Source organism: Rhinopithecus bieti, unplaced genomic scaffold, assembly GCF_001698545.2.
Source record: "Rhinopithecus bieti isolate Rb0 unplaced genomic scaffold, ASM169854v2 scaffold_758, whole genome shotgun sequence".
In the NCBI taxonomy this organism is placed as follows: domain Eukaryota; kingdom Metazoa; phylum Chordata; class Mammalia; order Primates; family Cercopithecidae; genus Rhinopithecus; species Rhinopithecus bieti.
This window is the reverse complement of record NW_016803215.1, coordinates 761,503-778,223: the sequence shown is the minus strand read 5'-3', so window position 1 is coordinate 778,223 and position 16,721 is coordinate 761,503. Positions and strand designations below refer to the sequence as shown.

At 43.8% G+C, this 16,721-nt stretch overlaps 1 pseudogene; it reads right to left on the bottom strand.

The window, feature by feature from the left end:
- Positions 1-14,882: 14,882 nt before the first annotated feature.
- On the bottom strand, positions 14,883-16,107 carry LOC108527888 (heterogeneous nuclear ribonucleoprotein A1-like; annotated as a pseudogene).
- Between the last annotated feature and the right edge of the window lie 614 nt (positions 16,108-16,721).

The window sequence follows — 16,721 nt, the reverse complement described above, 5'->3', positions numbered from 1 at the left end:
TGGGGACACTGTCTTCTCCCATTAGTAGTCCCTACTGCTGCAGCTCTATGCAGCCAAACTCCTTCCAGAGCCATTTCCATCTGAATATCTGAATTAAGGTGAAGGTACAGCCACGTGGCTCTTCACCCAGCTGCCTCACACACTCCACTGGTTCTCTCCTACTTTGTTCGAGCTTCTTTCTTTTCTTTGCAGAGTTTTCACAAGACTCAGTCCAATGTATTTTCACTCTTGATTCTCTTCCTAAGCCATCTCACCTATTCCGGGGCTTTCCATCTACATGCTAATCATGCCTATCAATTTACATGTTACGTGCTACATGTGACAATCATGGCTAACAGTCTACATGCCTATGACTCTTACTTTTACACGTCTCGGCCAGTTCTTCCTGCTAAGCCCATGCCCTGTAATTCTTTTTTTTTTTTTTCTTTTTTAGATTCAGAGGACACGCATACATGTTGTTGCGAGGGTATATCATGTGAATAACAGTGCAGATTGGGCTTCCAGGGTACTGATCACCCCAATTTTTTTTTCGAGACAGAGTCTTGCTCTGTTGCCCAGGCTGGAGTGCAGTGGTGTGATCTCAGCTTACTGCAACCTCCGCCTCCTGGGTTTCAAGAGATTCTCCTGCCTCAGCCCCCCAAGTAGCTGGGATTGCAGGCACATGCCACCATTCGTGGCTAAGTTTTATATTTTTGGTAGAGACAGAGTTTCACCATGTTAGCCAGGCTGGTCTCAAAGTCCTGACCTTGTGATCCACCCACCTCAGCCTTCCAAAGTGCTGGGATTACAGGCGTGAGCCACCGCACCTGGCTCCCTATCACCCAAATATTGAACATTGTACCCAACAGGAAAGTTTTCAACTCTCAACCCCCTCCTACCCACTCCTATTTTGGAGTCCCAGTGTCTATTATTTTTATCTTTATGTTCGTGTTTCCATAAGCTGCCCACCTGACATCTTCACCTAAATGACTTTCAGACAACTCAAATTCCTTGCTGCAAAAACCGAACAGCTTCATGCCTTTTGTTCTCAGATCTGTGCTTCTCATTGTATGTTTCATAAGCCTCGTCAGTAACTCGTAATCATCCCCCAGGGCTGTAAGGAAGACAAGCGACCACCATCCCGGACAACTGCTTCTTCTTCATCCTGTCCTCTTGTCTCGCTCAACACATGTTCTCAGCACCCTAGACAGTGTTCTTCTTAAACGTTAATCTGAGACATTCTCCCACAGAAAAGGTTTTGGAGGCTTCCCAGGGCTCCTAAGATAAGGTCCCAGGATGATGTAACTGACGAGGCCCTCCATGTCCCCGCCTCTGTCTGTCCAGGCTCACGCTTTGGACTTTCCCTCATTGCTCACCCCGCTCCAGCCACAGTGACCTTGCATCAGTTGCTCACATACTCCATAGTTCAAGAATTCAATCTCCTAGCCCCGCTGGAAGCAAGAAAAAAAATGAAATCATTCTTTCTGGGTTCTAACTTAAAACAACAGCTCCCTAGACCACCCCCCCTTTTTATTTTCTGCACACCAGGGGAAACTACTTTCAATAATTTTAACTGTTTCTTTGGGTAACATTTGCCTTGTCACTAAATAACATGGTTATATTGCCACCTCTTTATTTTCCTGTTTTAGGCTTTATCTGTGAATTTCTGTATATGAAAGATGAAAGTTTAGTTCTCTTTTACAATATCAGCCCCCACCACATGTGTAGACACTTCTCATCTCCTTCCAACATAAATTACGTAGACACTTCTCATCTCCTTCCAACATAAACTTCAGGCCAGGTACAGTGGCTCATGCCTGTGAATCCCAGCATTTCTGGGAGGCCGAAGCAGGAGGATCACTTGAGGCCAGAAGTTTGAGACCAGCCTGGGCCACATAGCAAGACCCCAACTCTACAGAAAATACGAAAACAAATTAGCCAGGCATGGTGGTATGTGCCTGCAGTCCCAGCTACTTGGGAGACTGAGATTGGAGGATTGTTTGAGCCCAGGAGTTCAAGGCTGCAGTAAGCTGTGATCAAACCACTGCACTACAGCCTGGGCAACAGAGTGAGATCCCCATCTCAGAAAAACAAAACAAAACAAAAGAAAAGAATTAAAAGTAATCAAAATATAACTTCAGTTAGATTAATGTTCAGTGTTTACATGATTGTTATGCTATTTAGAGCTAGGTCATGTAGTACACTAGGCTTTTTCCCCCTCCTAGAGTTAACCATTGCGTCATTACCAGGTACTTGGGAGGTTGAAGTGAGAGGATTGCTTGAACCCAGGAGTTCCAGACTAGCCTGGGCAACATAGCAAAATCCTGTCTCTAAAAACAAAACAGGCCGGGTGCGGTGGCTCACGCCTGTAATCCCAACACTTTGGGAGACTGAGGCAGGCAGATCACTTGAGGTCAGGAGTTTAAGATCAGCCTGGCCAATATGCTAAAAGCCTGTCTCTACTAAAAGTACAAAAATTAGCCGGGCGTGGTGGTGGGCACCTGTAATCCCAGCTAGTCAGGAGGCTGAGGCAGGAGAATCACTTGAACTCAGGAGGCAGAGGTTGCAGTGAGCCAAGATCACGACATTGCACTCTAGCCTGGGTGACAGAGCGAGACTACATCTCAAAAAAAAAAAAAAAAAAAAAAAATTGATACGTGTTTAAATTTTATTTTCTATCAGTTTCATTTCAGGATAGTCAGGGAAGCATCTGGTATAAGGCTGAGAACCACTGCACTATGCTATGTAGAATATGCTGTTTATCTACACTTTGCCAGTAAATGATTACTCCTTATGCTAAGCTGTGCTGAACACATACTTGATTCAGCAAATGATTAATCCTAATAATTTAATCTGTAGCCCAGAATCCTTGTTAATAGCTATGAAAAAGTAAGAGTTTCGTATTTCTATAGTTCCTCATGTACTTTCTGTTCTTATTCTTGTTTTTAAACACAGACTGGAAAATATGTCAATTGTCATCTCTGCATATGGTGTTGGGTTGCCTGAATCCGAGAAGTACACAAAGGCCAGTGTGTATTGTTTGTACTTTGGTTAAGAGCTGGGTTTTGAGTGGGATAAACATGGTTTCAAAGGTTGATTCAGCTGATTAAACAAATGTAGTTCATCAAAATCTCACATGTAAAATGGGGACGATGGTGCCAATTCATAGGACGGCTGAGGGAATTCCATGAGATAATGCATTTTACATGCTCAGCAGGGATTTGTGCGGAGAAAGTACTCAATTGGTCTGGGTGTTGCAGAAAAGCATTTCACAACACAGACTCTGAAATGGACAGCCTGGATTTGAATCCCCACTGCAGCACTCATGGCTCTGTGGCCTGGGGAGTTCCTCACCCTCTCTGTGCTTTGATTTTACCCATCTGTAAGATGAAGATGATAATACAGCTGCCTCAAGGACTTGTCATGAGGATTCCATGAGGTGATATATGTGAAACACTGGGAATATGCCTGACCATACTAAAAAGTAGTTATTGCTGGGCGTGGTGGCTCACACCTGTAATCCTAGAATTTTGAGAGGCCAAGGCAGGAGGATTACTTGAGCCTAGGCATTCAAGACAAGCCTGGGAAAAACAGTGAAACCTTGACTCTACAAAAAATACAAAAATTAGCCGGGAATGGTGGTGGGCGCCTGTAGTCCCAGCTATTCTGGAGGCTGAAGTCAGAGAATCGCTTTAGCCCGGGAGGTTGAGGCTGCACTGAGTCGCTCCAGCCTGGGTGAAGCCAGACCCTGTCTGGAAAAAAAAAAAAAAAAAAAAAAAAACGAAAAAAGAACAAAAATTAGTTATCAATGCTATAGAGGGTGCACTCTCTCCACATCATGCATTCATTTCCTTGTTTGGGGGTTTAGGAAATGTGGTTGGAAATTATACTCTGGTTCCTTGGAAGCGGAAATGTTTCTAGTATACATGTTTTTGTTTAGTCATTACAGCTTGCTCTTCAAAGCAAATAAGACTTAGACGATCACTTAAGAGTGTACTTTTAAAATAAATTCGTGGTCAGCATCATCTAAACTTTAGGGTAGAATCTAAGCTCCAAATCCTCATTAAATACTCATTGGCCCTTAAGATCCACCAGACATGAGGTCTTTCCTCGGCTGATTCTATAGCTCAGGTGAACCAGAGTCCTGCAGCAGGGTGGAGGGGAAAAAAAAAAGTCTGCGTTAGATGCTTTTTTTTTTTTTAGAAACAACAACAAAAAAAAAAAAAAAAAGAAAAGAAAGGAAAAAGAAAAAAAAACTTACTTTTAGGCTGTTAATTTTCTGAGAGGAGGATTGCTTTCAAATTCTGTTTTAAGGACACAGCAGAGTGACCCTCTAAGGGTTGGAAGCAAGAATCAATGACGGGAACAGGTCATGCCATGCGTAAACAAGGTACATTATCCTTTGTAGACTTTCCCATGATGCCTCGCTGCTTTAATTTTTCTCTACCTACCCCACAGTGTTCCTAGGCCTCTAGAATAAAACATAAACATCTTAACTCCATTAGTTCCTTCCAGAAGGAAAAATGCATTGTATCTGCCTTTCTGAATTGATAATTTTATTGTAGTTTAAAAAGTATTTATGAGTAAGTGGATTTTCTGGCTTGTCTCTAAGAAAAGCTAAAACTATTAAAATTACAATTTGGAAAAGATCCGTGATTTGGAAAGCTGACTGGGTATTTAGCACTTATTAAAAAATAATTATGACTTTTTAAACATATTTATTTATTTTTGAGACAGAGTCTCACTCTGTTGCCCAAGCTGGAATGCAGTGGCATGATCTTAGCTCACTGCAACCTCTGCCTCCCAGGTTCAAGCAATTCTCCTGCCTCAGCCTCCCAAGTCGCTGGGACTACAGCCATGCACCACCACATCTGGCTAATTTTTGTATTTTTAGTAGAGACAGGGCTTCACCATGTTGGCCAGGCTGGTCTCAAACTCCTGACCTCAGAGGTGATCCACCTGAGTTCTCCCAAAGTGCTGGGATTACAGGTGTGAGCCACCGCACCCAGCCTTATTTATTGGCCTTATTTATTTATTTAATTTTATTTTTTGAGACAGGGTCTGGCTCTGTCACCCAGGTTGGAGTGCAGTGGCGCAGTCATGGCTCACTACAGCCTTGACCTCTGAGGTCAAGCAATCCTCCTGCCTCAGCCTCCCAAGTAGCTGGGATTACAGGTGTGAGTCACCACGCCTGGCTAAATTGTTTTACTTTTTGTGGAAATGGAATCTTGTTATGTTGCCCAGGCTGGTCTCGAAATCCTGGGCTGAAGCAATCCCCTTGCCTCGGCCTCGCAACATGTTGGGATTATAGACATAAGCCACTGTGCTGGCCTAATTATGACTTTTTAAATAACTCACTTAGGTTAAATCTACAATATAGGAAGTCATTCATTAGAATATCCTAAACCATAAATTACTTTAAAATGTGTTTGCAATAGATATTTAATTGTTGAGAAATATATTTGAAGAACACGCAAAAGAATGCTGGGTGTGGTAGTGGGTGCCTATAATCCCAGGGGCTACTCAGGAGACTGAGGAAGGAGAATTGCTTGAATCCAGGAGGTGGAAGTTGTAGGGAGCCAAGATCGTGCCCCTGCACTCCAGCCTGGGTGACAGAGTAAGTGAAACTCCATCTCAAGAAACAAAAAAAGAACATGCAGAAGGAATTCAAGGAAACACCTTTTCATTAGCATAAATAAACACCTTTTTTCCGTTGATTAAAAAAAAGTTAACACACACACTAGTTTTCAGCGTGCAGAAAGAGTGCTTAATTTATAGGCTGACTTCAATATTTTGATTAAGAGGCCTCAAAACATAAGATTCAAGTAATACGATGGGTGACTCTTCAGAGCTTGCAGGAGTGAAGATGCCAGGAACGGACAGCACATTCCCCTCTCATTTTCCTGGCACCAGTGGATTTGTGGAAGACAGAATGAGGAAACAAGCTCCGGAGAATGTTTTCCTTAAAACTGTGGGAAATGTAATTTCATGGCTTGTATGTTTCTGCAAGGCTACTCCTCAGACAGACTTTTTCTATCTGACTTTGTATCAGATTTCAAACATCCAAACAGACCCTTTCCTCTAGCATGGGGTGGACATAGTCAGTCTAAGATAAGTGGCTTTAGTAATTCAGAGTTTCCTGTGGGATGTCTTATTTTCTCTCTCTCTCTCTTATTTTTTATTTTTATTTTTTTGAGACAAAGTCTCACTCTGTTGCCCAGGCTAGAGTGTAGTGGCTCGATCTCAGGTCACTGCAACCTCTGCCTCCCGGGTTCCAGCGATTCTCCTGCCTCAGTCTCCCAAGCAGCTGGGATTAGAGGCCCATGCCACCATGCCAGGCTAATATTTGTATTTTTAGTAGAGATGGGGTTTCACCATATTGGCCAAGCTGGTCTCGAACTCCTGAACCCAAGTGATCCACCCGCCTTGACCTCCCAAAGTGCTGGAATTACAGACGTGAGCCACTGCGCCTGACTGAATCTCTCATTTTCTCTAGAGCACAGCTCACCTTCTCAGACCCTAAGTTTATTACCAAAGTATGAAATGCTGGTACAGTCATCCATACAAGAGCCCTTTAGATACCCACAAGTCATTTGCAGGGAGTTCAGTTGATACACTATTTACTCTTCTTAATGAAAAACTGCTCACTTTTTTTTGATAGAGAGACACACAATAACTTACACTTATATGGTGCTTTTTACTTTACCTTCTTTGTGTATTGCAATTTCTATAGCCTATATTAAAAGGAACATTGATCTTAAAGTAAGAGTTTGAAACTTTCCCCTTATTGGCGAATGTCTGAGAAATGTAGTCGGCTGTTCATAACTTTAGTTTCTTTCTTTATAAAGTATGCACAATAATAACTCTTAGAGGGCTATCAGGAAGTTTAAAGGGGTTTTGTACATTGCAAAACACCATCTATGTGTAAGTGGTTATTGTGAACATGGCTAGTGCTTGATAAAATATTTGTTGAGCCTATTATGCAAGCTACCATAACCTCCTACATTCAGTATTTCATATTGCAATTTGACAAGGGTATCATGTGTAGACACTTTATCTGCTGGTGTGAGCTATACCGCCTAGGCTTAGGTCCTGGCTCCGTCACTAACTACTTGGGTGAGCCAGGACAAGTTAAGTTCTGTAAATGTGAAATAATAGCAGATGGGTTATTAATGTTTGCAAAGTCAACTTGCTTGGCCTTTGCTTGTTTAACTTGTGAAACATGAATTTAAAAATTGAGGCCCGGCACGGTGGCTCACGCCTGTAATCCCAGCACTTTGGGAGACCAAGACAGGCAGATCACCTGAGCTCAGGAGTTCCAGACCAGCCTGGGCAACCAACACAGTGAATCCTCATCTCTACCAAAAATACAAAAATTAGCTGGGCATGGTGGCATGTGCCTATAATCCCAGCTACTCGGGAGGGTGAGGCAGGAGAATTGCTTGAACCTGGGAGGCAGAGGTTGCGGTGAGCTGATAGCTGAGGTTGTGCCACTGCACTACAGCCTGGGCGACAAAGCAAGACTCCTCAAAAGAAAAAAGCAAACAAAAAAACCATTGAATTTACTGATGAAGTGATATGATGTGTGGGATTTACATCAAAATCACCCAGGAGATGGAGTGCAGGAAGTAGAGGGGTATAGGTAAAATGAGACGGTCCATGAATTCACAGTTGATGAAGCCGAGCGATCAGCACCTGTCAGTGCATTCCATTCTCTCTGCTTCTGTGTATTTCTGAAATCCCCATGATAAAAAGCTAAAACAGATGAACAACTAAGGGATGCCTTCAAAAGAATTCGAGATGTTACAGTCTGAAAATTAGCTTCCAAAATCCCATTTGGTGTATTGGTGGATTCTTCTTTTATCGTTTTTATTTTTTGTTTGTTTGTTTTTTAAAAAAACGAAGGAAAAGCCCCTGGGTTACTTGAGACAGCGGGGAGACATCACCTCAAAGATTCTCGAGCGCAGCTGTTATCTGATTCACCCCTCCTCCCTCAGCAAGGTGGATCGCCTCTAGTGGACAGGGTATTCCCCAGTCCCGTCCTGGGCTCCAGTGACTCATACACTAAATCAGAGTTTCACATCTAACTATTATGGGCATTGGTTACTAAGACTGGAAGCCAAAACCCTGCTTGAAATGAAGATCCCTTTCCAAAGGTCAAAACTTTCCTCCAGAAAATGTTCCTCTCCATCAGGAGGCCTTGGCATGATGTCACCTTAGATATGAACTTACAAGGGGATGTTTCCTAAAAGTACACTTATCTCTTTTGTGATATTCATGTTAGGGATAAAATCAGCCTATTTCATACAGTGACTTGTTCACTTAAAGAAAATGCCAGATAAGCAGGGAATTCATCACAGCCTTGATCATTTAGACTGTCTGGATGGCCGACCAGCTGTTTCACTTTGCCTCTGCTTCACAGGAGTTTGGAATAAGGCTAAGGCTGCAGCCCTTGCTCTCAACACACTGACCAGACGCTAACTGGTCAGGACCTTTTCACCCACAGATGCTAAAAGCAGATTCAGAAATCTTCCATGCTCAGGGTACCAGGCAAGCATTGCCAATCAATAGAAGCTGGCAAGTGAAATGAAACCTATTCACTTGCCCCCGATGCAGTCTCGCTCTCAGAGTTAAGAAAACTGAGGCTCAGAGAGGTTAAATGACTTTTCTCTAAAGTCACACCTGTCATGCCTGGGTTGAGTTTGAGGCCACTTTCTCTCTGAGCTCAAGGAAGCTAGAAATTCTATGTCACAAAGGTGAAAATCAAGACTTTGACAGAAATGTGATAAGGATAAAGTATATTTGCCAACATTTTTCATATCTTGAAATAACTCTGTGGGATAACTGTGGTGTCTCTGACACAGGAGGAAAATGAGGTGCAGTCCAAGAGCATAGAATTGGTGAATGGTAGAGTTGCAAACCAAAGCCATCTTTCTTTTCTTTTTTTAACTTAAAAAGATTTTAAATTATTTTTAATAGAGATGAATTCTTACTATGTTGCCCAGGCTGGTATGGAGCTCCCGGGCTCAAGCAATCTCCCCACCTTGGCCTCCCAAAGTGCTGAGATTACCAGTATGAACCACTGCACCCAGCCAAAGCCATCTTTCTCTATGCTCCAAAGCTATCTCTTTTCTTTTCTTTCTTTTTCTTATCTTTTTTTAAGACAGAGTCTTGCTCTGTTGCCCAGGCTGGAGTACAGTGGCACAATCTCGGCTCACCATAACCCTCCACCTCCTGGGTTCAAGCTATTCTCCTGACTTAGCCTCCTGAGTAGCTGGGATTACAGGTGTGCACCACCATGCTTGGCTAATTTCTTGTATTTTTAGTAGAGATGAAGTTTTGCTATGTTGGCCAGGCTGGTCTTGAACTCCTGACCTCAAGTGATCCACCTGCCTCAGCATCCCAAAGTGCTGGGATTATAGGCGTGAGCCACTGTGCCTGGCCAAGCTATGTTCTTTCTATTTCACTGGAGAAAATGAGGAGACCCTTGATCCAGCAGAGATCATTCTCTTTGTGTGTGTGTGTGAATCATGGCCCTGCACGGTGGCTCATACCTATAATCCCAGCACTTTGGGAGTCTGAGGCGGGCAGATCACTTGAGCTCAGGAGTTCAAGACCAGCCATGGTGAAACCCCATCTCTATAAAAAATACAAAAATTAGCCAAGTGTGGTGGTGCATGTCTGTAATCCCAGCTACTTAGGAGGCTGAGGCAGGAGGATGGTTTGAGCCTCAGATGCAGAGGTTGCAGTGAGCTGAGATCATGCCACTGCATTCCAGCCTCAGTGACAGAGACCCTGTCTCCAAAAAAAAAAAAAAAAAAAACCCACAAAACTGTGAATCATTGTTTGTTCAAGGCAGAGACTGTTCTATGGGAGTGGGAGGTAAGGTAGATGCAGGAGGTAGAATCTCATATCCTCTCTCTCATTTTCCCAGCATCCTCTGTAGATCCTCCCTTCTCTCCTCTCTGCTTTTGATCCTTGTTCCCTCCTCCTGGACAGTAACGCTCTTCCCTTCCTTCTCAACGCCTTAAAAGTCTCCTCAGGGTGCTTCTCAGATGCCACAGGCCTTCCCTGATCTTCTCAGTTATAATTAATCCCTTTTTCCCTGGCATAATTTGCTTATACATTTTGTATTATAGGTTATGTTTTATATGTTTGACTTCCCTCACTAAATTGTGAGCAGCTTCAGTCAGGTGTGGTGGTTCACACCTGTAATCCCAGCACTTTAGGGGGCTGAGGAAGGTGGATCACCTGAGGTCAGGAGTTTGAGACCAGCCTGGCCTACATGGTGAAACCCCATTTCTACTAAAAATACAAAAATGAGCCAGGTGTGGTGGTGGGCACCTGTAATCCCAGCTACTCAGGAGGCTGAGATTGCAATGAGCCAAGATCACGCCACTGCACTCCAGCCTGGGTGACAGAGTGAGACTGTCTCAAAAAAGAAAAAAAAAACTGTGAGCAGCTTGAGGCAAAGGACTGTATTTAATAATGTATGTATTTCTTATTTATTTACATATATTTTTAGAGAAAGGGTCTCATTCTTTCATCCAGGCTGAGGTGCAGTGGTGTCATCATAGCTCACTGCTGCTTCAAACTCTTGGGCTCAAGCGATCCCCCGACTTCAACTTCCTGAGTAGCTGAGACTACAGGCATGCACCACTATGCCCAATTATTTGGTTCAAGTGATTCTTGTGCCTCAGCCTCCTGAGTAGCTGGGATTACAGGCACCCACCATAACTCCCAGCTAATTTTTTTTTTTTTTTTTTTTTTTTTTTTTTTTTTTTTAGTAGCTATAGGGTTTCACCATGTTGGCCAGTCTGGTCTCGAACTGCTGACCTCAAGTGATCCCCCACCTTGGCCTCCCAAAGTGCTGGGATTACAAGTGTGAGCCACAATGCCTGGCCAAACCCTTTAAAAAATTGTTGTAGAGACGGGGGTCTTGCTGTATTACCCAGGCTGGTCTCGAACTCCTGGGTTCAAACGATCCTCTAGTCTCAGCCTCTCAAAGTGTTAGGATTATGGGTGTGAGCCACTGCTCCTGGCTTTCAATTGTCTTTTGATATCAAGTATCCTGATGTCAATAAGTTTTATGACTTTATGCACAAAGGGTTTGTAAGTTTTTTTTTTAATTTGTTCTTGTTACTTTACAGTCCTTTTATAAAAGTTGTCTCTGAAAACACATTTTCTAATCCTTTGTTGTTGGTGTAGAGGCATGGACTTGATGTTTGAATGTTCATCTTACATAAAAAAAATCTAGATGGGCTAGGCACAGTGGCTCACACCTATGATCCCAGCACTTTGGGAGGCAGGAGGATCACTTGGGCCCAGGAGTTTGAGACCAGCCTGGGCAACATGGCGAAACCCTATCTCTACAAAAGATTTAAAAAGTTAGCTAGGCATGGTAGTGCATCCCTGTAATCTCAGCTACTTAGGAGGCTGAGGCAGGAGAATCACTTGAACCTGGGAGGCAGAGGTTGTAGTGAGCGAAGATTGTGCCATTGCACTTCAGCCTGGGTGACAGAGCAAAACCCTGTCTCAGGGGAAAAAAAAAATATCTAGCTGGTTTATATCATAATTCTGTTACTTTTTTTGTCTTGGATTTTCTGCATATTATCTGTGAGAAATGACAATTTTGTTTCTCATATTCTAATTCTTTTAATTTTTAAATTTAAATAAATTAAATTTAAAATATTAAATAATTTACATTTTAAAAAATTAGTTATTCACCCAGGCTGGAGCGCAGTGACATGATCATGACTCACTGCAGCCTCTATTTCCCTGGGCTCAGATGATCCTCCTACGTCAGCCTCCCCAGTAGCTGGGATACAGGCACACACCACCACTTCCGGCTAATTTTCTGTAGGTTTTGTAGAGATGGTGTTTTACCATGTTGCCCAGGCTGGTTTTAGACTCCTAGGCTCAAGGGATCTGCCCGCCTTGGCCTCTCAAAGTGCTGGGATTGCAGTTGTGAGCCACTACGCCCAGCCCTATTCTAATTCTTATTCCCTTCATTTTACCTACTTGTCTTACTGCTCAGGATAGTACACCTGTTATACAATGGACAGAAGTGATGATAACAGACATCATCTTGTTTTTGGTTTTAAAGAGATGCTTCAAATACTTCACCACCAAGTACCTTAAATGAGCCAGATATCCTTGTAAGATAACATTTGTCTTCCTGAGTCTCTGCCTTCATTTTCCCTCCTGGCCTCCAGACCAAACACCAGGGTGAAATCCCAGTGTGACCTAACTGGGAGCGTCCTACCCTTGCTAAGGGAGGAGAAGGGTTATACTTGCAAATAGCTGCAAGACCAGCTTACTAAGTACTGGCAGGAACAAGAGTCGTGTATCTAGGAGAGGACCTGGAGGGTGCAGGATCAGGGTGGGTCTGTGCAAAGCCGGATGAGGGGAGTGTTTGTCAATATGGAGAGATTCTCCCATTACAATCACATTGGCCCAAGGGACCAAGTCTTGGTGGGATGGCTTTGCAGGCTTGGAATAAGTGATCGGCCTCAACCAGCTGAAGCAGAGATGCTAAAACGGCCATAACTCACTGTGGAGGAGGGAATCTGAAGACTCAGAGAGGGGGCCTGCTGCAATGGACTTGCTATATAACACCAGGAAGACCACCAGCTGACATTGGGAGGCTCTGGAGGACACCCTGCTTACAAAGGGATAAGGAATGTGGGTTAGGGGAGCACCAGTGCTGCTGGACTCTGCAGGCCAGGGCAGGTGGTAAGACATACTGCTCCAGAACCAGGATTCCGAGTAGCAAAGGCAATGCCGGATAGAAGCATTTAACCCACAAAAACAAGGTGGGCATCAAGGCCATAGCAGGAAGCAGAGCCGGAAAAGCAGCTAGAGGGTCCTCATTCCCAGTGGCCTGTAAAGATGGTCAATAGAACACGCTGGTCCAAGGGCAAGAGAGATGGAAACTTTCAAAGGTATTACCCAATACATACAAAAGAGATATAAAAACATGTCAGCAGAAGGTTGAGATTAGACACCACAGTGGAAAGCCCCTTTGCTATTTCCAGATTTGAAATGGCTCTTATTTATTTATTTTTATATATGAGACTGGGTCTTACTATGTTGCCCAGGCTAGACTTGAATTCCTGAGCTCATGCATTCCTCCTGCCTCAGCCTCCCAAGTAGGTAGGGTAACAGGCATATGTCCCTTGCCCATCTGAAGTAACTCTTAAACTGAAAACTCACTGGCTGAAGGAAGGTCTGGGTCACCATAAAGAAGGGCTCTGCAGCACCACGACAATTGCATCGGGTAGCCATTTCCCTAATCTTCCCCCAAAGGATTTACCTGGGTAACGATAACTAAGGAAAGTGGTGTGCCCATGTTTTCAAGGACTGTTGGATTCAGAGCAGAGTCGGGCTGAGACTTGCTGTCCTGGACATATGTCAGAGTAGGGCACATGCAGATAGTGAAGTCCTGGCCATTGGAAATATTGGAAATAAGAGGTCTGGAGGGGAGACATATGGCTGGATGTATGGGAAGGAGCAAAAAGTGTGGGAATCTTTGGTTTGTTTGTTTGTTTTTTGAGACAGAGTCTCACTCTATCGCCCAGGCTGGAGAGCGGTGGTGCGATCTCAGCTGACTGCAACCTCTGCCTCCCGGGTTCAAGCAATTCTCCTGCCTCATCCTCCAGAGTAGTTGGGATTACAGGTGAGAACCACCATATCCAGCTAATTTTTTGTATTTTTAGTAGAGATGGGGTTTCACCATGTTAGCCAGGCTGGTCTCAAACTGCTGATCTCAGGTGACACCCGCCTCGGCCTCCCAAAGTGCTAGGATTACAGGCGTGAGCCACTGCATCTAGCCGAGAACCTTTGTATCACTCGTTAATACCCACCAAACAGCACACACCATAGAAGAGAACAACCAAGTGGAGAGGATCTCTGGGCCAGTAGATGCCAGCTATTTCTGTCCTCATCCCCCTAATGCTTGCACCGTGGGATCATAGAGATGGCAGAGAGTTGCAGGCTACAAGTTGGGTTCCCTCTTGCTAAGACTGGTCCATCTCACAATGGGTGCACTGAGTGCCTGGGCTCACCCAGTGGGTATTTCCTGGATTCCCAAATGTGTGATAGAAATGAACATACCTAACACATAGAAACCTCACACTTGTTTCTTGATTTTTACAGTAAGGGCAATTATAGTAGGAAAAGCCAAATACAAGCCCTTGAAATCATGAGATGAATGGCGACCCATGCCACCCTCAAAGACTTAGAGGATGTCAGAATAGCGGTCCTCATCATAGTTATTCATATTACCTGTCTAGCTTCTATATAACATAAATGGATTATGACAGAAGACAGTGACCTACTGCAAACATACCCAAGTATAAACCCAAACTGCACTTGCTAGGCCAGGGATAGGATCTTCATTAAAGCAAATTAACACAGATGCTGGTCTGTAGGATGCAGCTATTGATTTGGCAAATGCTTCAGCCTTGGTTAGAGGGAGCCCGTTCTTTTCTTTTTTTTCTTTTTTTTTAAGACACATTTATTCAGGGTCATGATCAGAGTATTACATTTAGCAATCAACAGCATGGGTGCAAAAACCAAAATCTACATTCAAACCATTTGTTGGAATGCTTTACACTTTCCACCAAACAGAAACTGAAAATAACCTGTTATGCAATTAGTCATCAATACAGTCTTGGAGCTTTTTGCCCATACAATATTTGTCAAAACCTTGTCTTCTTTGTAGCAGCTGGACCCTGCCACCATGGTGCTTGGCTGAGTTCACAATCTGTTGTAACCTGTAGCTTCCCTGTCCCTTCTTTGGCTCTCCTCTCCTGCTAGGCTTTCTTTCCTGGCAATAATTAAAATCTTCTGCCACTGCCATAGGTACTGCTGTTACTGGAACTGCCACAGCTACCTTGGTTTCATGGTTTGGCAAAGTATTGGTCTCCAACACCACAGGGGCCAGAGCTTCTGCCTCCAAAGTTTCCTCCCTTCATGGGTCCAAAATTTGAAGACTGATTCTTGTAATCGTCAAAATCATTGTAGCTTCCACCATCTCCAAAATTGCTTCCCTCATTACCAAATCCATTATAGCCATCCCCACTGCCACCATATCCACTATCACCACAGCTGCCACCAAAGCCACCATGACCACTGAAGTTTCCTCCACAACCCACCAAAACCACTGCCCCCCACCACCACCGAAGTTTCCAGAACCACTCTGACCTCTTTGGCTGGGTGAAGCACTAGCCATCTCTTGCTTTGGCAGGGCTTCCCTACCTAACTTCAAAGTCGTGGCCATTCATAGGGTGGTATTTCTTTTTTTTTTCTTGAGACAGAGTCTCACTCTGTTGCCCCAGTTAGAGTGCAGTGGCGCGATCTCGGCCCACTACAGCCTCCACCTCCCAGGTTCAAGCAATTCTTGTGCCTCAGTGTCCTGAGTAGCTGGGATTACAGGTGTGTGCCACAATGTCCGGCTAATTTTTTGTATTTTTAGTAGAGATGGGGTTTTGCCATATTGGCCAGGCTGGTCTTGAACTCCTGGGCTCAAGTGATCCACCTGCCTCGGCCTCCCAAACTGCTGGGATTTTAGGCGTGAGCCACTGCACCCAGCCAGGATGGCATTTCTGGATGACAATCTTATCCATAGTCATGGTTGTCAAAGGTTACAAAGACAAAGACCCTTTTCTTGCTGCTGCCTCATTTCAGTCATGATTTCAATCACTTCAATTTTTCCACACTGTTCAAAACAATCTCTTAGGTGATATTCTTCAGTGTCTTCCTTAATGCCACCAACAAATATCTTTTTCACAGCTAAGTAGGCACCTGGTCTTTGAGAATCTTCTCTTGAGACAGTTCTCTTTGACTCTATAACTTTCCATCCACCTTGTGTGGCCTTGCATTCATGGTGGCATCCACCTCCTCCACAGTGGCATATGTGATAAACCCAAAGCCCCTGGAATGCTTGGTGTTTGAATCTCTCATGACCACACAGTTCGTTGAGCTGTGTGGATGCTCAACAAACATTGAGCATCCCCATTGCTTAAAATGGCTCCTCAGGCTTTCATCAGTTGTTTCAAAGCCCAACCCTCCAGTGAAGAGCTTCTGCAGCTGTCTGGTCTCTTTAGGAGACTCTGACTTAGACATGATGGCAGTGGGAAGAGAGAGTTTACCAATGCTTTTTCAGTGGAATCTATAAGCAGAAAGGCAAGGGAGCCCATTCTGTGGAACCAACATGTTGCCTGCAACTCTCTACCATCTCTAAAGTTGGTTTAGCAAGCAGTATGGGGTTAGGGACTAACCCTGCCTAACCCCTAGCTGGCATCTACTGGACAAAGTTGGAGATCTCACACTTCTTGACTTCAAACTTACTACAAAGCTACCATAATCAAAACAGTGTGGTATTGACATAAAGACCAATGTATAGATCAATGGGACAAAATAGAGAACTCAAAAATAAACCCTTGCATATATAGTCAAATAAATTTAGACAAGGATGGCAACATCAGTCAATGAGGGAAAGAACTTTTTTTTTTCAACAAATGGTGTTGGGACAACTGAATATCCACATGCAAAAGAACGAAATTGGACTCTTCAGTTTTGGGAAATACTCTCAAATTCATATTTTTCCTCTGCTCTCACATCACAGCAATCAACACGGAACACTTCTGTGACCAAATATGTGGGTTTTTTCTCCCCCATCAACAATCAGTGGATGCCAGCTGGTGTCCTCCAATTCAATTCCACTACTATCTACCTAG